Source organism: Stegodyphus dumicola, chromosome 12 (genome assembly GCF_044657685.1).
Source record: "Stegodyphus dumicola isolate Sdum_Otavi_A_Nest chromosome 12, ASM4465768v1".
NCBI classification, from domain to species: domain Eukaryota; kingdom Metazoa; phylum Arthropoda; class Arachnida; order Araneae; family Eresidae; genus Stegodyphus; species Stegodyphus dumicola.
The window spans coordinates 108,787,153-108,812,135 of NC_140779.1; the positions used below are offsets into that span (position 1 = coordinate 108,787,153).

A 24,983-nucleotide genomic window follows, 5' to 3' on the forward strand; every position below is an offset into this window, starting at 1 on the left:
TCTTACGTGGGTACTAGTACTGTCATTTAAGTACCAGAATGCGATAATTCCCTGCACAGTTCTTAAAAACCTAGATTTCAAGGACCACTAATTTAGGTAGTATGTTACATTAGCACCCAAATAATCATCGAATCATGTTTCTGAAGTCTGGAAGGTTTACATTAGCCACTCCTAGACTGCAAATTTCGCCAGCACCAGCGAACCCGATGGAAGGGTTCGGATTCATGATTGAGACCATGCGAGCTGCGCTGAGACCAGCTGTTACCTTCCACGAAGAAAAGTTTCTGTGACGTCCTTTCTTGTAGCAATTGGAACTGCACTTCACGTTGCATCCTATTTCAGAACTACTGAAAGTCACCATCGCTACTGCGAACTTTAAAGTCTAAGCACTCTTGCTGGCACAAGGGGATTGGAAACTTCCTGTTAGAGGAACCAAGCTCCAAAGCGTATAACTGGAAGTCATTTAAAAATGCTCTGCTCAACGCATTCCCAGCAATGAAATACCGTTTGACTTCTGCTGGGACTTTATTTTTGCACTCATTTGTCGTTGTCATATACACTAAATTACATAATTCTTTTAAATGATGAATATATTCAGATTTTAGCATTGCCAAATTTAAAAATACTAATTTCGACAAATAACGAAATCTAACTTTTAACTCGATCTCCCGGTTCCTATACTCATATTTGTTAAAGATTTATAAATTAAAATGAAGTCGTTATGAAAGAATAAAATTATGGGAAGTTTGACTCCCTTATGACAAAAATTAACAGGAAATCTAATTTCAAAATACGCAATTCCAGAAAACTGTGTGAATGTTCCGATAGCATTTTTCGAATAACATGGCATTACCGAAATACAGTTTTATAGATACATTTTCGAATATTTGTCGTTTCTTATCCATGGTCAAACAATTAATTTTTACTGGACCTAAATTATGACATACGTTAATTTTTGATTTCGTACTACGTTCCGTTCTGCTTTTCCCTAATATATTTTTCGTGCTTATAATATAATATTGCGAATTCAGTGAGTAAAAATAATTGCGATACTTAATAAAAATTGCAAATTAAATTAGTAACTATTAAAAAATTCTGAAAGATTTTATATTTTAAACTTCGCCCAAAAGAGCTCTCTTTGAAAATGTGATGAAGTTTTCTTATTTAGATGTTCAAGGAAGGAAAGATCTTTTGAATACTTCGAATCTGGAAAACGATTCGAGATTCTAAAATTCGAATCTTCCGCCTGCTTTGAAGTCACTACTATCTTTCATATTCTGGCCAAAAATCTGTTTTATGAAATATTTTAACTGAGAACTTCTTTAACTAAGAATTTTATTGAAACTAATTGATGAGCATTCTTTAACGAAAGGAACGCGAATTCTGTCAGTTCGCCCAGACTACCATGAATGTCATTTTATAGTGGTCTGTGTTCCAGATTGTCACTTTTTCGAGACAGAATTTAGCGTTCCATGTTTAAGCTTTATTCATGTCAGCCTATCTTAAACTTAATCCCAGTATCTTAATTCCAGTTTTCTCAGTTGTTAAATCCAAACGACATTCAGTGCTGAAAATCGTTAAACATACTTACGTTCCAATGCTGCATTTAATTTGCTATGCAACAACAAAAAAAAAAAAAAAAAAAAAAAAAAAAAAAAAAAAAAAAAAAACCAAGCCTATCTGTCCTATCAAAAGGTGATTTTCTTCCAATATTATTATTATTAGTAGTAGTATTTGTTTACTTCAAACAAATCCCAAAGTTACTTCTTTTCCTTTTGTATTTTGTTTACTAAAGGAATAAAATCTTTAATTTTATATCTTTATTCTACATTTAATGCTTGCCTTCACACAAAATCTTGATAATGAAATGGGGGTACACAATGAAAAAATCTATGCTAATCTATATAATTCTTAAAGTCTACATCACCCTTCGCATTTGCTTTGATTTTAAAAAAATTCTTTAAAAAGGGTAAATACTTTCCGAGATTTGCCAAATTACACTCATCAAATTAATATCGAGATTCACGTGCTTTAGTTACGTAGCCGTTCATTAAATTTCATTCAAGTCTCCTTAATAAATACAAGGGCAAGTTTTCTTCAAATATGGATTCCAAATTTTGTTTCAGTTCGTGTTTCTTAATACTAATTAAAATTGGTTTTTCTTAATTATTATATAAATGTTTTAGGGATTCAAAACTTTGGACAGATACGATATATATTTAGGATTCGAGAAAATTTAGGATGATTCTGCATTTTACCCATCTGCAGAAAACGTCCGACATCAGTCAATGAATCTATGCTGAGTCACAGAAATAGCCAACAAACCCCCACTGAAATTTAAAATCTTCCCTCAACAGAGAAAATTTCTTTCAAAAACGCCTGGATATTTAAAATATGCTTTGTACTTTGCAAATCATTTCACAAAAAGTGCCCGACATCAGTCAATGAATCAATGCTGAGTCACCGAAACAACCAACAAATTCCCGGTAAGATTTAAAAAAATTCCTTTAATTGAGGAAATTTATTTAAAAAATTTACGAATGTTTAAAATATACTTTGCATTTTGCAAATCATTTCGTTTTCTCGATGTATATTCTTTCTGTGTGGTTAATTGTTTGGCATGATATTGTTTGGCATACTTTTTATATAGAACTTGTATTATAAAAGGATATCTCCGAGTTAAGTTATTCCTACGTATTGAATTCGTGCATCTCAGAAATGGAAATTTTGAAACGCAGTCTACTTTTCCTCGCGGCTCTGGCGATGGCAACTTTGTTTGTTATCCAGGCTGTTCCTGACCCTGATCCACAACTCCGCCCTATCGACAGAAAATGAATTCTCCTGACTGTTTGGTTAGTATGCAATTTCTATGCGTCTTCATGCAAATTCTTAATGTATTAATCTATATCAATATCAATTCTTCATCTTGCGAAACAAAAACTGTTAATTAGAACTTGAGAAAACTTTTAAAAGTAAACCAAATTCGCCATTATAAATAAGCAGAGAAATAGGAATTAGAGAATTTGAGTAAAAATTTTTAAACAGCTGCTCAAAAATGGAAACCTTTATCAACATGTACACTTGCTTTGGAGAATGCAAGATTACTTTTAAGAATGAAAAATATGCGTACGTAAACAGTTTCAATAGAGTAAGAGAAGGAATACTTCTTATCAGGATGAACCAATATTAAAAATGGGGTCTACAGTCTCATTTAACCCCAAAAAGACTGATTTCAAAACGACTAATAAATAGAAGTATTTCCTGTCTTCATTGGGAAAGTAGCAGATTTCAGAACTTTAGCCTCAAGTATTCCCCGTAAGCGAATTTCCAATAAATAAATAATAAAAGACAACATTAACAATTGCATCTGATTCGCTTATCAAGTTTCAGTAGAAATTTAGCTGAAGCAGATGTTATTATTTAAGAAAATCACATTCTCACATTAAGCCAAATTCAAAGTATATCATGATTAATATTGAAAAGATCTCATCTGCAACGGCCAGCGTATCTATCGGAGATGAACCAATATTTACAATAAACTGTGATGATCGCTTTCTGCGCATTGGGTCAGAAAAGACTGAGTTCGGAAGACGTCCAACAAGCATGTCATTACTTTTGACGTCATGTCTATCTTCCCACAAAAATAGCACATTTTCAGAACATCACCGTCAAAGAATTGCTTTATGCAAGATTCTTATAAAATGAAGCACCATGAAAGGTTGCAGCTGAATGTCTCATCAAAATTCGGTAGTAAGCTAGCCGAAGCAGATATTCATCTTTAGAATGTCACATTCTCAAATGAATTCACGTTTAGGATATATCAGCACCAGTATAGGAAAGCTTTTCTCTCTACCACCCAACATAAAATATTTCAAGATAGAAAAATTCCCTATTTTCTGCTGCACATGTCAGCGCTTTGGACGCACGCCATCAGTTTGGATGACTAAACCGTCTGCACTGCCTTAAATGTTCTTGCATAAATTACCCCGCAACACTCAGGAAAGTTTGGTCATAGAAGAACTTTACATATGAGATAAAACATTTGTCCTCTTTGAAATTATTTACATATAATTCTCTTGCCACTGAACAGAACCACTCTGGAAATAAACAGAGATATCTGATTAGTTTTGTAGGTTTTATTTCCACACAAACTACATATACATCTGTTTCATTCACAATATTTCCGTGCTAAGGTCAAGAGTAGGAAACAGTTGCCTCTTCCTGCAGTCAACCAGCACTCAAAAATGATCCAATCAATACCTCATGTGCTATATTCAATATTTTCCAATTTTTAATTTGTGTTAATTTGTATCATAGATAGATGCTTTTCGTGCAATTTATTTCGGTTTTTCTTCTAAGAAACTGCTGTATTTTCTGTGTAATATGACATAAAATCTTTCAAGAAGAAAGCAATGCCGGAAAAGTAAGAATACTTGGACAAGCCCATTTAACATTGAGTGAAATTTGGTGTGAAATCAACAAAAGTCGCCAAACTTAGCGACCATTTGGCGACATTTTGGTCAGGTGCTACATCGCCTATATTTCCTGGGTTGGTTTGCTACTAATCCTAATATACACGTAATTGTGCGCAGTGTAGGCGCCCAACCAGAACTATGTCCTTATGTATCGTCGTAGTAGGTACTGTTATAAGGTATTTCTCCCGTCTTCCTAGCGTGCCTTCGTGGTGTAGTGGTTCTGCACGCTGGACCGGTTATCCAGAGGTCCGTGTTTCGATTCCCGGCAACGGCGATTGCTAATTTTTTATCTTGCCTGCTTTCAAAAATTCCTAATGTCTTTGCAGTGGCGCCGTAGTAGGTTCTGTAATTGAATATAAGTAATTAATCACTATACTAGCTGCAATCGTAATTCGACCTCATACTGCTTTCCAGTGATTTCGAGAAGCAGAAATTATATCTCGGCATCCGGTGTAAAACTATGGAAGCTCACAGACCGCATCTTAGTGTTGTTGCAAATTGTTAGTCCAGCGTGAAACTGAGATATTTCCGGATTAACTCTCTCTTTAGGTGCGCTTTATACTGCATTGTTTTAACGATTTTATTAGTTTGAAGCATAATTAGTGATTGTACTTTGTGATACTATAAACACCTGTGCGAGTATTACTGTGGAAAATTCAAGAACATTAAAGTGTTTCATTTAATAAAAATAAATTTTATTAACCTATCATCGGATCTGTGCATTCAGTCTATTGCAAACCAGTATTCTCACAACACTATCTTTTGTAGCAGGTAGATGTTACTAATAAACAATTTAACTAACTTGGATAAAATGATTAAGATTAGAATAGTAGACTGAAAATTAAAACAAATCCTCACTCTTTCACTTGGCAACAGCTCATTAGTGCTGTTTGAGTAAAATAGAGTTTAGATTAAATCGCTGAAGCTTCAACTGTCTTTATAGTCAAAATAACGTAGTACATTTTTATTGATACGTCTTTCATCACAAATATATATATATATATATATATATTGTTGCCTGGTACTTTATGCTGATGTAAGTCTTACATTGTGGTTAAACACCAGCATTGCAGAACATACTCGTGGAATGATAAAGAAAGGATATTGTGGAATATTTTTATACAAAGGAGACAAAAGATACATAAGTAACATATGAGGTGAATAACATGGTTTCAAAACTTTAAATAATAAAAACAACGTAAGGAAAGAGTTAGAATTCCTGACAGCTGCAGTTGCCAAAGTGTGGCTGCCAGATTCAAACTGCCATTTCTGTTTATCATACAATTTTCGACTTATAACTTCGAGTTGAATTTCGACCTTGGGATTGAATGCGACTGTAGACACCATTTTTAATATTGGTCCTCCTGGTAAGTACTATTCCTTCTCTTACTCTGTTAAAACTGTTACCGAACACATTATATTTTACATTCTTGAAAGAAATCTTGTATTCTCGAAAGCAATTGTAACTGTTGATAGACGTTTTCATTTTTGAGCAGCTGTTTTCATATTTTTATTCATATCCTATATTTCCTGTTTCTCTGCTTATTTATAATGGCGAATTTAGTTTACTTTTAAAAGTTTTCTCGCGTTCTTATTGACAGTTTTGTTTCGCGAGATGAAGAGTAGATATTGTTATAGTTTAATGGATTAAGAGTTTGCATGAACACGTATAGAAATTACATACTTACCAAACAGTCAGGAGCATTCATTTTCGGCCCTAAGACCTGAGTTGTGGATCAGGGTCAGGAACAGCCTGGATAACAGCCAAAGTCGCCATCGCCAGAGCCGCGAGGAAAAGCAGACTGCGTTTCAATAATTCCATTTTTTAGAGGCACGAATAGAATCGGTATGAATATCTTAGCTTGAAGCACTGCTTTTATAATACAGCCTAGTCCTAAAAATATGCAGTATCATAGAAACAATTAATTTTTAAACAGAACAATTAAGGACACAGGAAGAATATACATTCCAAGAACGGAATGATTTGCAAAATACAAAGTCCTTTTTAAAAAATCCATATCTTTTTTAAATAAATTTTCTCAATTGAAGAAAATTTTTTAAATTTGAGCGGGTTTAGCATAGATTACACATTTCAGTGACTCAACATAGATTCATTGACTGATGTCGGACACGTTCGTTAAAATGCAGAATTATCTGATATAAATGCGAAATTCACATTCCTAGTCTTTGCACAGTACAAATCTTTTTAAATTAATAATTTTTAAGAACTACATATGAGAAGAATTCTGAATTTCCTAGAATCTAGATAATAAATATATATCGAATATCTCCAAAATTTCAGATCTCTCAAATCTTTTATATAATAATTTTAAAAAAACGCATTTTAACTTAATATTAAGAAGCTTTAATAAAAACAACATTTGAAATCCATATTTGACGAAAACCAAACTGAAAGCAAATGCGAAAGGGAGATTGTGACTTAAAGAATTATATAGATTAGTGCTCTTAGACAATTTTCATACAGCACCCCATTTCATCATCGAGATTTTTTGCGAACGTAGGTATAACATGTAGAGTGATGAAATAAAAATAAATATTTTCCTACCAAGATTTTTATTCCTTTGGTAAAAAAAATGCATATGAAAAGAAGTCACTTTGGGATTTGTTTGAAGTATACAAAACTTAATGAAAGAAAATCATGTTTTAATAAAACAGATTTTTTTGACTGCGTAGTAAATTAAATACAGTATTTGGCACTTCTTAAGCATGTTTAACGTTTTTCAACAGTGAATGGCGTTTAGATTTAATAACTGATGAAGCTGGAAAAGTCGTTTCATATAACCATGAGGTCCTGAATGGCAGAGGAACATTTAATGCCATATCAGAAATTCAAATCAATTCTACTAGTTTAAGTCCAGAATTCAGGCAAGAATTTTTGCAAAAACATAACTTTTGAGTCATTAGATTGCTCCATAAACTCCTTTTCCCCTTGAATAATTTTATTAATGTCAATTAATATAATTTCTTTAAATTCTTTATCTTAATTACATTTTCCAAACTCCAACATTTGAGACAAAATATTCTCTTTGTCAACCCCTTTGGGATGCAAAGTTTAAGACACGCTGGCATGGATAAACGTTAAACATGGAACTGTAACAGGCTGAATATTTGATTTTTCGAATCTCGAATCCTTTATTCAAATGGTCTTTCATTCTTTGAACATCTAAATAAGAAGCTTCATCAGATTTTAAAAGAGAGACTTTTTTGGCGACTGTTAAAAATCTGAAATCTTATTTCAAAATCTTATTTAACAAATTATTAAACAAAATCTGAAAATTCAGCTTTCAGTGTTTGTTTATTAATTGGTAATTTAATTTATAATTTTTTAAATTATCACATTCGTTTTTACTCACCGTTATTCATAATATTTTTTTGCTAAGACTGAGTGGGAAGTCTGTACGTAGGGTAACCAATAATAAATTTCATAAAATGTCTGTCTTACGAGAAAAGGTGATAGATGATTGTCATATGTAATTTTTAAACTCTGAGATTAAAAGAGAGACTTTTTTGGCGACTGTTAAAAATCTGAAATCTTATTTCAAAATCTTATTTAACAAATTATTAAACAAAATCTGAAAATTCAGCTTTCAGTGTTTGTTTATTAATTGGTAATTTAATTTATAATTTTTTAAATTATCACATTCGTTTTTACTCACCGTTATTCATAATTTTTTTTGCTAAGGCTGAGTGGGAAGTCTGTACGTAGGATAACCAATAATAAATTTCATAAAATGTCTGTCTTACGAGAAAAGGTGATAGATGATTGTCATATGTAATTTTTAAACTCTGAGATTTTTCAGCTAAATATTTTTTGTCTCCTTTGGAAACTTCGGAGGACCACGAGGGCAAGCTGTATGATCCACAGATTGAGAAATGCTACCTTAATACATTTCAATCTCTAGAGAAATTAATCTTAAGAAATCTGATCTTTATTAAAACTACTTTACAGATTTATTTTATATTACAAATAGATATACTAAATATCTAATAAACCTCAAATTATTTTCTGTAAAATGAATTATTTAAATTTTTACTGCTTTTGCTTCAAAAATGGATGATACATGCAATTTATGATTTCATGAAAGAATGAATATGAATCTTGTTTGCAATTTAATTATTTAATTTTAAAAAAGATTTAAATCATTTGGAATATGTGCAAGTGCATTTGCAAATGTAATTATTATGAAGAGCTTCTGAATTAAAATGTCACATAACAAATTTAGAAATGTTATCATGTATTTCTAAAGAATGTGATTTTTTCTTTATTTAGGAAGCCTTGCTTTGAATCCTAAGAAGAGGACTGCTCCTTCACAATTATGATTAATTAAAAATAACAAGAATAATCTATAAATTTTACTTATTTTTTATTTTATTTTCCTTTTGGATAGTTTTCAAATAAAAATAAACCTATTTTTGTTTCTATATTCTGAGTATTGGAATAAATAATTCCCCCCCCCAGTGTTCACTGATATGTATGCAAAAGAATTGTGTGCAAAATTAAACCAATTTTTGTTTGTCACATTCATTTTTCACAGTGTACAATTTTCAAGATCTGCAATAGAAGATTCATTGTAGCATTTGGATAAGTCGTCTTTTTTTTTTTTCCCCTGTTTATTTTGAATGCAAGATCTGTTTTTGTATATATCAACATTTTCCATACCTTTTTCTTATTTAATTTATAAAAACGTTACAATATAATAAAATAAGTGTATATCTATTTTTCAAGTAAGGAGGAGAGGCATGATCTAGAAAAGGTAAAATGGTTGAGAACCACTAATATATGGTATTAAAAGTATTTTCATTTCTGCATTAAATTGCTGGAACCAAATAGATCTTTTATATTATCTTTAATAGTTTTTGTCAACTAAATCTAATCTTGCAATATGTAGTTTAGTATAACGAAATTCATTATTATGAATTATATTGAGTGTTAATTGATCTTCACGCTAGCTTTATTATGTTAGGAGTGAAATACATTGCAATATCCAATATTTTCATCTATTTTCAGAATATGATATTTTTTGAAATAAAATATATGATTATGGAACATTACATTAAAATGAAATGTTTCCTTATGTAACCTGTATGTTACACTAAAAGGCTTCATCGAATATTTAGTTAATATCTTATGTTAGCAAATACTAAGTTAATATCTTATGTGATATATAGCAAATATATATAGCAAATACTAATATATATCTTATATAGCAAATACTAAGTTAATATCTTATGTGAACGAATATTATCTTACAGAATTTTTTAATTCATAAAAATCTATCTAAAAATGTAATTTTGTTGAATGAAGATTTAAACATTTTTCTCGAAGATTTAAAAAGTGGTTTGAAATGATGATAACAAAAACATTAATCTGAAGCATTTAATAAATGAACAGAAAATTTTAAGAACAATTAAATCATCCACAGGAATTTTGAAATAATCATCGTATTTTTAACATCAGTTAAAGGAAGAAAATCCGAGTCATTTTGATTATAGTGATAAATTGTTCCATTATGTTTGTAAATTAACAGAAGGATTGAAAATTAAAATTTTAAGGAACCATTATGCATTAACAATTTTTCATAGAAATTGTTAGTTTGTTACTACTGTCATATCAATTAATAATGCTTGAATTCTTTATCTTCAATGTCTACCTGCAGTTTTTACATTCTTAAGTCTACATTTCTTAATTTTCTAGGCATAGCAGAGAAAAATATAATTATAGGATCAAGGCATTTCCAAATAAGTTATATTTTCTTCCTTAAATTTTTAAGATCATTCTATATTTATCATGTATTATAGACACAGTATCAAGAGGTTCTGTTCAATTTTTCAGTTAGAATTTGGAAGGAAGTTGTGAAGTCATACCTACATTAAATGCTTGAATTGATTATTTGAAATGTGACAAAGCAAGAGAGGGCCATCTGTCCAAGGAAAGGAATATTTTAAGGAAAACTTCATGTTACACAAACATTTACACAGGCAGCCCATTCTCTAGGATTTGAATCTAGATATATGATGCACAAAAGGCAATCAGATCTTTTATAGTAAATGTTTTTTTAGGCTTTAAGGATTCCTGAAAACTAGTTTTAGAAATTTTCGCGCTTTTATTTCATGACCTAAAATATTTATAATTGCTGTGGTAAGAATCGTATCCCTTTAAGAAGACATATGACGCATCAGGAAATGAACGGTAAAACTGCTGAATACTGGTAGTTCGAAGCAGGTTCAAATGTCGACGAACAGTTTGGCGCCCCGGTATGCTTCGTGCATATTTATAATGCGAATATTATCAAAGTTACCTTAAAAATTCCTATGCAAAAGCATCCGTTTTTTTAGGCAGATGGCCTTTAGATTCTTTGTTTTGATCCATATAATCCATAAACCTTCCAAATAACATGCGTCAGGGCCAATAATTAAGAAACTTGATCTTATTAATTAGATCATTATTCGATAGAATGGATGTGTAATGTACGATTCATGTGGACTTAATAATTAAGTTTTAAATCTGGCAAAATGTCTGTACAACTGTCATCTATTATTTCAATTAATTAATCTATTACTTCGATTAATTAAGCTATTATTTCAATTAATGGTCAGGAATAGAAGAGATTAAAAAGCATTTATGCCTAAAAGAATTACATGTTGTAATTTAATGAATAATGCAATTAAGCATGAAAATAATTAATTTTGGATAGCTTGTGATAACTTAATTTAAGTTCATTGTTGAGTTATATCTGTAATTTTTTTTAGAATTTGAAAAAATATTTATTTAGAATTAAAATGTTTTTTACTGCAATCATATCCAATTGCAGTCTCTTTAGATTACGCAGGTGGAGAAAAGGAGAATGGTTTGGTTTAGTTTATTTAAGTATGGGAAAGTACACTAGGGCTATCTGCCTAAGGGGAGAAATGCCTTTGTGGGGAACTTTCGAAGGGAAACTGGCTTATATATACGTTACACATGGGGAAAACCACGAAAATGCCCATGCAACCAGCCCATTCGCGGGATTTGAACCTCGGACCGAACTACCAGTGTTTAGCGGGGGGGAAAAGACGAATTCTACAACATTACTAATTTATTGCCAAAAAACCATTAAGCACAGATTTCTTTCCAACTATTTCATGATGCATATGTAACTTTCAGATATCTTAAAATTCAATAAAGGAAAGTAATGCAGATGTAAGAAAAACATAAAATTTGAGCTTCTTTTTAACATTGGGAATATTTTGAAAGAAAATGTTGTATATCTTTTAGAAAATCTAAGGTATTTTTACTTAAAAAAACTTAATAATAATTAAAGTTACATAACTTCCCTTTCCCCACAAATAAATAAATGCAGCATGCTTCGTTACAAGCAGTAGCAGTAGACATTTCACATGAAACATATGTTCTACATGTGTAATTATTTATAGTAATATTACAATCAAAATATTTAATATTTGAGAATAGATAATTTATGTATTTTGTATAAGACAAATATGTTCGATATGCATAATTGTTTGGAAGAACTTTTAAGTAAATTATCTGCAACAATTACATATATATCCTTTAATATTGCACATGAAAATACACGTTCTTCTTACATAATCACTTGCAATAACCTTACAAGCAGAACACTAGTAATCTACAAATATTCCCTTTAGAAATCATCATACAAAAATTACGATCCACTTACACTATTATTTCCTGTAATCTTTACAGATGTAACATTGGTAAATCACATATGAAAACCATGTTATACTTAACGATAATTTCCTGTAACATTACAGATCAAAGATCTGTAACCTTACAGACACATGCTTCGGTAATCAACATACAAAAACTTTGTTGTGCCTACTGAATATCTTCCTGTAACATTACGTGTCAAACATCTGTAACCATTACAGGTATAATCTCTGTAAAGTTACTAAGAATATTCCTGTTTTGATTACTCAAATAGTCCATGGCATCTCAGTTTCCACGACTTTTCTTAGTAACCTTACAGATTTTTTTTTTTTTACAGTATGCGTCAATTTTAGATTAATCCATGTCATATGACTCTTACATAATTCGGGTGATGCAAACGGAACTAAAACTCAAACAGTCAATTGTAATTATACAGCAGTATTAATTATACAATCAAAATGAATTGAGAACCAAAGCTAACTCAGTCTGAATTAAGATTTCGCCCTGAACATAAATCATTTGCTTTCTACGCTTTGGCCTAGCTGGACTGCAGGCCATTTGCTCCTTATACCTTACTGCAAATTTATCTAAAATATAAACTTTTTGGAATAGGCAATGTGCCTACTTGATTGTGGCCACAGCATGTTTACTGAAATAAAATTTGAATTAAATATACCTTGACTGCCAAATTTCTTATTCACTGGGATCAGCTTTTCATCATTCTGCGGCATCAAAATTTTCGCTGTTCGTTACGGATTCAACCGCCCGCGTTCTACTACAGAATCTATTACAGCAGAGTCGACAGGATTCAAACCAGTGCGGGAAAACCCCAATGGATTTCGAGTCCATTTATAAGGAGTATCTTTTTTATATAAATTTGTTAAAGGAACTCCAATTTTTTCATAATTTTGAGTAAATTTATGGTATATCCTTATAATTCCTAAAAATGTTTGCAATTCTTTAACATTTTTAGGGGGTTGTAAGTTTCTAATAACTTCAATGTTTACATTACGGGGTTGATATTTTCCTGCTTCAATATCATTATCTAGAAATTTCATTTTTTCTATAGCAAAATTACACTTAGATTGTTTGAATTTTATATTCTCTTTCTCACATATGTCAAATATTATTTTAAGACATTTAAGATGTTCATCAAAATTTGAAAAAAATACGATAATGTCATCAAAATAATTTAATGCAAATTCAAATCTGATATTTCTTTAAAATTTGTCTAAGAGCTCTTTGAAATACAGCTGGGGAATTTTTCTAACCAAAAAGTAATCTATTAAATTCATAAAGACCAAAATTTCCAGTAAATGCCAATTTTTCAGTATCATTTTCATTTAATCAGTTGTTTATAAGTGAATAAATTCTTCATTTCAAATACATTTATAAATAATTTAATGGATATTTAAGTATTTTGTCAAAGGCAGATACATGATTTTTGCAAGCACATGCATAAATACCCACACATATTTCCTATTTATCATTTCCGACATGTGCAAATCTTTAATTTCTGTGCATTCACTATATTTTTCGTGTAAAGTAATTTACACTAATTTAGCATACACCCGAAAGTTTTACATAAAAAATATATATGAATATAATTTGAATGAAAATTATAAGTATTATTTTTAATACCCACTCAAAGGTCAGTTTTTCTTCAAAATTCCTCCACGATTAAACAGATGCTAAATCCAATGTCGTCTTAATGTCCAATGAAAATTTTTTGTAGTCTTTTGATGAAACAAGTTCTACAAGGTAAATGTTCAAAATGTTTCACAAAATAAATGTTCAAATGTTTTTCATAAATAAATGTTCACTAAAAAGGTCTTTCAAATTTTTGTCGTTGAAAATATTTGCATTATAATACAAATTGTTCTGGGAACTCTCATGTCAAAATATAATTCTCAATTTCAATAAGCTCTTCTTATTGTGGATACGCATATTTCCTACTACAAAGAATTCAAGCTAAAAATATAATAACATTATAAGGTATTTCTCCCGCCTTCTTGGCATGCATTCGTGGTGTGGTAATCTGCACGTTGGGCGCGTATTTCAGAGGTACATGGTTTGATTCCCGGCGAAGGCGTTGCTCATTTTTCAATCTCTGTTGCTTCCAAAAAATAACCTAGTGGCACCCGAACTAAAAGGGTGTTGGATCATGATTCTCCTCACCCAGGATATTGCGATTGGGACCCCAGTCGCTCTTTAAAAGGAAGAGTATATAAGGTACTTCTCCCACCTTCTTGGCATGCCTTCGTAGTGTGGTAGTCTGCACGCTGGGCGAGCATTCCAGAGGTCCATGGTTCGATTCCGGTGAAGGCGTCTCTCATTTTTCAAGTGTCTCCTGCTTCCAAAAAATAACTTTATGTCTCTGCAATATGATGCAATACTAAATAAGACAATAATACTTTGATGATTTATTTGGCACGTCCTCTCCAACGCCAGTCCGTCGCAACTCTCACCAAGTCATCTTATTATAAGAATCACGCAGTCGTATTTGAATAATAACACAGTTTCATTACATCCATCAATTGCCTGCGCTGTACTACAGAATCTATTACAGCAGAATCGACTAAATTATATGTCCTGTGAGTCCAAACCCCAATGGAAACGTCATCATAGTCCAACCACCTTTTCAAACTTCTATGCGTAAAGGAAATTCAAAATGGATATCGAGTATCTGCGTCGGTCTGTGACGTTTGGAAGGAAAAGAATACTTTCTGCGAGGTAGGGTTCCTCTATTGAATAAGAATTTTCAAGGGATTGCTTTAGGGAACTTCGGTAGAAGAGTTTTCATAAGACGATATTATTTCATCTGTGAAATTCTTGACCAAACAGCTGATATCATATCCTTTCCAGTATGTTGTTAAAAAGGAGTCTCGAAAATTTAATTAAGATGACCGAATTTAAAGAAATTTTATTAATTGACATTAATAAAATTATTCAAGAGGAAAATTAATTTATTAATGACTCAAAAGTTATGTTTTAGCAAAATTTCTTGACTGAATCCGGACTGAAACTAATAGAATTCATTTGAATTTCTGGTATGGCATTAAATGTTTCTCTGCCATTCAGGACAACATCGTTATATAAAAGAACTTTTCCAGCTTTATCAGTTATTAAATCTAAACAACTCAGTGCTGAAAATCGTTAAACATACTTAAGCAGTTCCAAATACTGCATTTAATTTGCTATGCAGCAAAAAAAAAAAAAAAAAAAAAAAAAACCTATCTATTTTATCAAAATGTGATTTTCTTTGAATCTTATCAAAAGGGGTGTTTCTTTCAGTAATTTTTGCTTGCTTCAAAAAAATCCCAAAGTTACTTCTTTTTATTTTGTATTTTGTTTACTAAAGGAATAAAATCGTTAATTTTATATCTTTATTCTACATTTAATGCTTGTGTTCACGCAAAGTCTCGAAAATGAAATGGGGGTACAGAATGAAAAAAAAATCTATGCTAATCTATATAATTCTTAAAGTCTCCATCACCCTTCGCATTTGCTTTGATTTTCAAAAATTCTTTAAAAAGGGTAAATACTTTCCGAGATTTGTCAAAATACACTCATTAAATTAATATCGAGATTCATGTGCTTTAGTTACGTAGCCGTTCATTAAATTTCATTCAAGTGTTCTTAATAAATACAAGTGCAGTTTTTCTTCAAATATGGATTCCAAATTTTTTTTCAGTTAGACTTTCTCAATACTGAGTAAAATTTGTTTTTCTTAATTATTATATTAAGGTTTCAGGGATTCAAAACTTTGGTCAGTTTCGATATATGTTTAGGATCCAGCTTCGAGAAAATTTAGGATGATTCTGCATTTTACCCATCTACAGAAAGCCTCCGACATCAGCTAATGAATCTATGCTGAGTCACAGAAATAGCCAACAAACCCTCGCTGAAATTTAAAAACTTGCTTCAACTGAGGAAATTTATTTAAAAACACATGGATATTTAAAATATACTTTGTATTTTGCAAATCATTTCACAAAAAATGTCCGACATCAGTCAATGAATCTATGCTGAGTCACGGAAATAGCCAACAAACCCCCACTGAAATTTAAAATCTTCCTTCAACAGAGAAAATTTCTTTCAAAAACGCCTGGATTATTTGCTTTGTATTTTGCAAATCATTTCACGAAAAGTGCCCGACATGAGTCAATGAATCAATGCTGAGTCACCGAAATAACCAACAAATTCCTGGTAAGATTTAAAAAAATTCCTTTAAATGAGGAAATTTATTTCAAAAACTTACGAATGTTTAAAATATACTTTGCATTTTGCAAATCATTTCGTTTTCTCAATGTATATTCTTTCTGTGTGGTTAATTGTTTGGCATGATATAGCATACTTTTTTTTATAGAAGTTGTATTATAAAAGGATATCTCCGAGTTAAGTTATTCATACGTATTGAATTCGTGCATCTCAGAAATGGAACTTTTGAAACGCAGTCTACTTTTCCTCGCGGCTCTGATGGTGGCAACTTTGTCTGTCATCCAGGCTGTTCCTGACCCTGATCCACAACTCCGCCCTATCGGCAGAAAATGAATACTCCTGACTGTTTGGTAAGTATGTAATTTCTATGCGTCTTCATGCAAATTCTTAATGTATCAAACTATAACAATATCTATTCTTCATCTCGCGAAACAAACAATATTAATAAGAACTTGAGAAAACTTTTAAAAGTAAACCAAATTCGCCATTATAAATAAGCAGAGAAATAGGAATTAGAGGATTTGAGTAAAAATTTGAAAAAAGCTGCTCAAAAATGAAAACCTTTATCAACATGTACACTTGCTTTGGAGAATGCAAGATTTCTTTTAAGAATGAAAAATATGTGTTCGTAAACAGTTTCAATAGAGTAAGAGAAGGAATACTTCTTATCAGGATGAACCAATATTAAAAATGGGGTCTACAGTCACATTTAACCCCAAAAAGACTAATTTCAAAACGACTAATAAATAGAAGTATTTCCTGTCTCCCATTGGAAAAGTAGCAGATTTCAGAACTTTAGCCTCAAGTATTCCCCGTAAGCGAATTTCCAATAAATAAATAATAAAAGACAGCATTAACAATTGCATCTGATTCGCTTATCAAGTTTCAGTAGAAATTTAGCTGAAGCAGATGTTATTATTTAAGAAAACCACATTCTCACATTAACCCAAATTCAAAGTATATCATGATTAATATTGAAAAGATCTCATCTTCAACGGCCAGAATATCTATCGGAGATGAACTAATATTTACAATAAACTGTAACGATCGCTTTCTGCGCATTCGGTCAGAAAAGACTGAGTTCGGAAGACGTCCAACAAGCACGTCATTACTTTTGACGTCATGTCTATCTTCCCACAAAAATAGCACATTTTCAGAACATCACCGTCAAAGAACTGCTTTATGCAAGATTCTTATAAAATGAAGCACCATGAAAGGTTTCAGCTGAATGTCTCTTCAAAATTCGGTAGTAAGCCAGCCGAAGCAGATATTCATCTTTAGAATGTCACATTCTCAAATGAATTCACGTTTAGGATATATCAGCACCAGTATAGGAAAGCTTTTCTCTCTACCACCCAACGTAAAATATTTCAAGATAGAAAAATTCCCTATTTTCTGCTGCACATGTCAGCGCTTTGGACACACGCCATCAGTTTGGATGACTAAACCGTCTGCACTGCCTTAAATGTTCTTGCATAAATTACCCCGCAACACTCAGGAAAGTTTGGTCATAGAAGAACTTTACATATGAGATAAAACATTTGTCCTCTTTGAAATTATTTACATATAATTCGCTTGCCACTGAACAGAACCACTCTGGAAATAAACAGAGATATCTGATTAGTTTTGTAGGTTTTATTTCCACACAAACTACATATACATCCGTTTCAATAATTACATTTTCAATTAGAAGAATTTTGTTAATTTGAGCATTCTTTTTACAGGTTTCACCATATTTTTGTCCATGCAATGTATTTGCAACTAGAGGTCTAGTCGTTTCGGTAAGATTTTTCTGTAAGCAAAGCTACGTCCCTTTGCAATTTTCTGCTTTTTTAAGTTTCTCTTTGAGGCTGTTCTGACAGTTAAACTTCTAAGGTACTTCTCACAGCCGCTTTAGCGGGTCTTCATGGTGTGGTGGTCTTCACGCTGGGTGCGTATTCCAGAGGTCCGCGTTTAGATTCTCGGCGAAGGCTTTGCTTCTTTTTCATCTCTCCTACTTCCAAAAACGTACCTAATGTCTCTACAAGCATAAAAGAGATTCCTCCGCACAGCAGATTTAATAGTAAGTAGATTGTGACATTACGTTTTTAATTTTAGTTTAAGAGATAATGGAATAGTTTCGGGAGTTAAATATTTTGATATTTTAAATACTTTTTTTTTAATATTACGAACGAGAGTGTATATTTACGGGTCTTCCTCCCGTAGCAGAAGCTTAGATTTTCTTAATCATCCCGATACGTTGTAAATAGCTGAACACATTGATTGCTCAGCCGTCTCATTGCCTATATAAACCCTGTCATTACCAATATTCATCTCAGGCGAAAACTTTAACATATTCCCTCATAGAGAGATAGCATAGCAATATTGCAGCAAAACCTTACGTAGAAGTTAACTCTTTATTTCGTGCAAGCGATTAGGTCAGCCTACGTTAACCATTATACCGTCCAGAGTGGTAAATATTTTGCTTTTAACTGCAGTAAATTTCACTGTAAGGAAATGTTTTGTTTGAAAATAATTTCCAGCGAGAAAAGTCGACGTGAGAATTAGAGATTACTATTAAGACGCATAAGAAGGAAAAGAAAGAGATGAGATTTATTTCGGTTTTGCTTCTAAGAAAGTATATTTTCTGCATTAGATTTTAGCTTTCTTTATTAGTTTTCCTGATACACGTATAGCGGGTAGAATACGTAGTTTAACGGGGAGCAGGGGAAGAATAAGTTTAAATTAAAAGATTTGTCTTATTGCGTATTGTTACTTGAGTTAGTTTAACGGATAAGAAACACAAGACCAGAAACGCTCCAGATTTCATACGTTTTGTCTTTTTGGCATTACTTTTTCTTTCCGGGAAATGGCAATTATTAGCAACTTTCAGTTTTGAAAGAAGATTAAATTAAGGATATGAATCAATGCAATGCCACTCCGAGTGTTTAAGCAAAAACAATGCTTGTCACTGACTTGTACAGTTGCGGTTATAGCTTATTATAACATTTCGTATTTTTGCTATTTGGATATGAGTTTTCCATACTGCAGTCTTTATGGAACCTTTTGCGCAACTAACGGATTGTCTAAAACCGAGCGATACTAGTAGTTCGTCCCTGATTCTCTTTCCGATGGTTCGAAAGGATGATTGTGATGAATGTTTGTGAATTACTTTGGTATAACGTAAATACTAGCCATTCTTTCTCAGAAAGTTCTTCTGTACTTAACAGATTTGACATAATACGATTTGTTATTATTATTATTATTAATTTGTATCTATTCTATTAATCCAAGCAGACACTTCCCTGAATCCTTATTAGAATCGCAGTGTTTAAATCTAGTTATCTACAGCTACGCAAAATGTAGCAAAAGGAAATAGGTTTGGGAAACACCGATGAACAAAATGTATTTTAATACAAATCCAACTTGATTGTAACTTGTGATTTAACAAACATGTGAGAAATTTCTGATTCCAAACCATCAGTAGTAATTAAGGAAATCCTCCTTTTCTCTGGTAGAAATTTTATCTCTATTTTAGATACTTTCTTATACGTTAATTATATCTCATTAGCTAATAAATTGCTGAGTTTCAACGAAATCATTTCATTCCCAATATTTCCGTGCTAAGGTCAAGAGTAGGAGACAGTTGCCTCTTCCTGCAGTCAACCAGCACTCAAAAATCATCCAATCAATAACTCATGTGCTATATTCAATATTTTCCAATTTTTAATTTGTGTTAATTTGTATCATAGATAGATGCTTTTCGAGCAATTTATTTCGGTTTTTCTTCTAAGAAACTGTTGTATTTTCTGTGTAATATGACATAAAAACTTTCAAGAAGAAAGCAATGCCGGAAAAGTAAGAATACTTGGACAAGCCCATTTAACATTGAGTAAATGTGTATTTCGGTAATTTGGCGAGATATCGCCAAGTTGACAAAGGTTTTGGCTACTTATTTTGTAGCTAAATTTGGTGTGAAATCAAAAAAATTTCCTTTCCTTGTTCAAGGCGTGGGTGATGAAAAATCCAAACATTTATGTGCATCAAGCCTGTTCTTTTTATTCTAGCAAGCTTTTCTCCTGTTTCAAAGAGTAATCTTTTATATCTTAGCGAGCTTTAACATGTTTAGATGTACAGGATTAACCTTTAATTTGATTGGTAGGAGCTTCTAGCGACAGGCTATCGTGCTTTAGTTAATGACGGTTTCATTTACCTAGAGAAGTATCTAGCATATCTCAGTGCCTTTATCATAGTCGGTGAATATATGATAAATTTTTCCTGTCAATATATATCTTCTTTCTTTTTTGGTGTGTGTGTGAAAATAACTGATTATCAATCTGAAACTTTCTTGATTATATTTTGAACTTCTTATACGTAGGTATATTAGTTACATATACATGTTTTAATCATCTCATTAAATAGTAAAATAATAATAATCTCATTAAATAAAGTTTAAAATACACTTTCAGAGAAAACTCTTTTTTTCAGTTTATTAACCAAAATTAGTGCATTTATTACATGGAGGGGAGTCAAAAATATGTATATACCTCTAGCGGCCTATCCGCACAACCAATTGAAATGGAATTTCCGAAATTGTTATTTTCAGGTATGTGTTCGAGATTGTGACGATTTAAAATAATGTACCTCTACGGTTATAGTTGCAGAAAAAAAAATTTCGATGTTTACGAAAGGGGATACCCACGTATTTCCTGCGCAAAGGGATCACCGCACTGTGAAACCATAAATGGCGTTGGAACGATATACGTATGAGTAAAACTGCCGTGCTCATAAAACATTTGTAAAGACGAGCATTGTAAACGACAATTCACTAGAGAGAAGAGGGTCGAAGTTCCAAGTTTTAATCGTGCCCACCTATGCAGATGATAGCTCATTGCATCGGGAGATTGTTGTCAACAATGACAAACGTAACATCGCTTGAGGTATCTCTACAACTTCACATTTTATGCCATCTTTAATTGCGACAAATCTCCGGGGTTTGATGTGCACACCTTAGATTTTAGGTAACTCCAGAAGAAAGAGTCTGTCGGGCTTAGGAAGATCGTGGTGGCACCGAAATTGTAATGTTACAGGACATGACGCTATCTTGAAATAATGCACACGTTCAAAATTTGCAATTCCAATAAAACCTATATTCCTCTCTCCTCTGTTATGTGGTCATCGGTTTCTTATTGATGCTGTTATTTACAAATATTTTATGCTTACAGGTTTTGTCATTTACGGCTTTTCAAGGGGTTGATCAATTTTCGCAACACGAAAGCGGGCGTCGCCACTCTAAAATTCCGAAATGTTTTCACTGCTACTGTAACCGCGAGAGCTCTGTTGTTTTCAAATCATCACAATCTCCATAGCTTACCTTCAAATAACAATATTTGAAACTTTATTTCGGTTGGTTGAGTGTATAGGACGCTAGAGGTTTATATATATAAGGGATGATATAAGATAATATCTAATATCTAATAGGAGTTTTACAGCATGGGGTGATACGTGGTCTTACGTTACTCAGCTAGGTATAGTGATAAGTCTAAAAATGAGTGCATTTAACATGTGTTTGATGATCTGCATTTAAATTTCAACTGATCACCGTTTAAACGTCTTTCAAGGTACAGTTACTAAAACGACACGTTAAGAAGAAAGACGAAATTATTGTTTTTAGTTTTATACAGGAATACCCAGTCTCACCCCTAATGTTTCTACATTTGACATTCCTGTTAAATTATGTTGAATATCAGTGCTGTGTTTTAATGACAGTCCATACATTTTAGAAGAAAAAGCATAAGCGGTGAGGAAAACTAGTGTTCGAATTTTATATTGTTATGAAATAATAAGAAGGCAAGTCTTCCTTCGACAAACGAATGGTTACCAGATTTCCTTACGTGTTCTGTTCCCTCAAACGATCGTCCTTTACACCTCCGAGAGGCCGAGCAATAAAGTCTTTGAGCGATAGTAGTTCGGCCCGGTTTTAAAAATTCCGTAAACGTGATCACTGTATGAGTGTTTTCGTGGTTTTCCCCATGTGCAACGTATATATGAGCGAGCTTCCCTGAGAGAGTCCTTCATGAAAGCATGACTTCTCTCAAACAGATAGCCCTCGAGTGTTTTGATGTTATTTTTATAAAAAAATAAGCGAAATGAATACTTTCTAACAGCTAAAGGTTAATACCGTTACTCTTGTAGTTTTCACTTCGAGAAATATTTTTAGTCTGAATCTCTAAAGAAAGGAAAGTTAAGAAGAATATTAAATAGAATGCATGTTTCACTTTAAAGGATTTTATACATCATTTCTAATATATCTGAATATTTCAAGTGTAATTTTTTTACAATGTAAGATTTTCAATTAAAGCCAGAACTATAAGATTTATTGGAAACGTTTTAGTAAGCAGAATAAAATATATAAAGAATTACGGTACTTTTACGTTGTGTTTTCACAAAGATTTTTAAAAACTCCCCCTTTGTATTTGATATTTAAACAAATTGCCTGCCTCACTTCAAACATCAATTATCACTCCCAATAAACCTGAACACAAAAAGAGCCCTAAGATATAGGGTGGTATATGGATAAGGAATTCAAACTATTTGTCTGCCTTCCTGAACTTTTACTTCTCTTTCCATAAATACGCAACTTAAAACATTAAAATTACCGGTTTCATTATTGCAGTTTTCCTTAAAATTTATTTATATTAATCACCTTATTATTTCTCTTTTTTTTTTTATTTTTTTTTTATTTTTTTTTTATTTTTTTTTTTTTTTTTTTTTTTTTAGGATTTGCAGAATGGAAGACGACCGAATATGGTCCTTCTTCAAGAATAAAAATGCTTCTATAGAGATACAAAATAACTCCTAAAAGCTTTGTAAATTGTTGTTATTCAATTTCATACTTTCCAAAATATGCAATAATAAAGCATCTATAAAATTTCACATGAAAATTTTCATTTAATTTTATTACTTACTATCGACGAACGCGGCCATTAGTCTAAAATTGTGTCATTTTATGAGTTCCTCTAGTAATCAGTAATAACGGCGATTAAGAACTGCGTTTATTGCTTTTAAATTTCTTGGTTTGTCAATCAGAAACACACAGATAAATTGTGAAAGAAAAGTTAAATATCTTACTCTTTGCTGAACGACAATAAATATAAAAATATTTTAATTCCGACAGCGGCAACACACTTATATTAAATCCCAGTGTTTGTTGGTGAAATTCAAAAGAAAAATTAATATATTGCGTGGCGTTATGTTTTTATATCGCTCTGTTTTCTGATTAAATTTGAAACATAAATATCGTACATTAATGATAGTACTATCCGAGATCTAGTTTAACTATTGCAGAATTATTATACTCACTTGAAATACCTGTTCGTAGATAAAGTATATACATTATTACATTTGCAAAATTTTTTTATGGAAACGACTTCTATATTTGAGGTCAATTTCACGTGAGAATACTGGAAGTACTAGAAAGCATATCATCTACCAATGAACGTAATTCTATCGTTCTTACTAGTGATATTTTAGAAATTGCGCCATGAAATAAGAATATTGAGAAAAAAACAGCTGGTGAATGATAAACCTTAAGGACAAAATCTGATTTTTAAATTTCTCTTTAAATGCGCAACGTGTACATGTTAATCTGTTGATTACAAGAAAATATATTCTGTTTTCGAATATTTCGAGAACCTAAAAACTGCAGTAAACATGAACGCAACGACGACTCTTTCACTGAAATTACCTTTCTCATTATTGTAAAAAAAAAAAAAAAAAAAAAAAAAAAAAAAAAAAATCTTTCCTCGAAGTGTGCTTTATAATTTACATGACTCCAAGAAAGAAAATAAAAAACGGAAACGATTTTTTAAGTGATGATGATTTTTGTCAGGGCTGGATTACTTAATTACCAGTATACTCCCCTTTTTTCCTGCATTTAAGTCAGCAAAGACGAGTAAAAACTAAGGAATCAGCTATGGTTTGAAATAAAGCACCAGGTCGCCTTAATTAAGCTTGTCGTTTTCGGGAATAGTTTGTAGAGGCATATTTTTTTCCAGCAGGAAAAGGAAAAAATTAATTATACGGGATTCAAACTACGAATTATCAAATGCTAGATAGACACGCTACTGTTTACATTACAACAATATTTATAATTTAATACAATAATTATTTATATTACAACAATATAAGGTAATACAGTAATTCTTTATCTCACCGGTCTTTGTATTAGCGCCAAATGGCATCAATAATGTTTACTTATATTTAAAAGGAATATGCTATGTAAAATGCAGAACTAACGAAAAGACTCTAGATTGGTGGGGAATACGTATGAAATTGTATTTATTGTTTGTTTCTGACTAGCAGCCAGACAGAACAGTAGTTTAAACATTCAAAGAAAGCTTACGCTAACAATACAGTATGATTTATTGAAACAAAAAATATAAATTAGTCAAAAAATGTGCAAAATGAATAAAGAATCCTTCTTATAATACATGTTTTTAAACTTTTTTAAATTATGCACATGTATAGACACCTTAAAATATAACATTAAATACATACATTTATACTGGAAACTTCCTAAGTGAAATTCGGCAATATTTATAAAAGATTAATGCATGCTA

The 24,983-nt window shown here is 31.7% G+C and overlaps 2 long non-coding RNA genes across 2 annotated transcripts in view; one reads left to right on the top strand and one right to left on the bottom strand.

The window, feature by feature from the left end:
- Nucleotides 1-23,809, bottom strand: part of LOC118188138 (uncharacterized) — a 40,846-nt gene extending 17,037 nt beyond the window's left edge. The window contains exon 1 of the long non-coding RNA XR_015044350.1: nt 23,725-23,809. This is a non-coding gene — a long non-coding RNA (uncharacterized LOC118188138). The remainder of the gene's footprint in view (nt 1-23,724) is intronic.
- Nucleotides 16,536-23,298, top strand: LOC118201795 (uncharacterized). The gene is made up of 2 exons (XR_004760311.2): nt 16,536-16,733; nt 23,143-23,298. It is a non-coding gene; the product is annotated as an uncharacterized LOC118201795 (long non-coding RNA).
- Nucleotides 23,810-24,983: the final 1,174 nt, after the last annotated feature.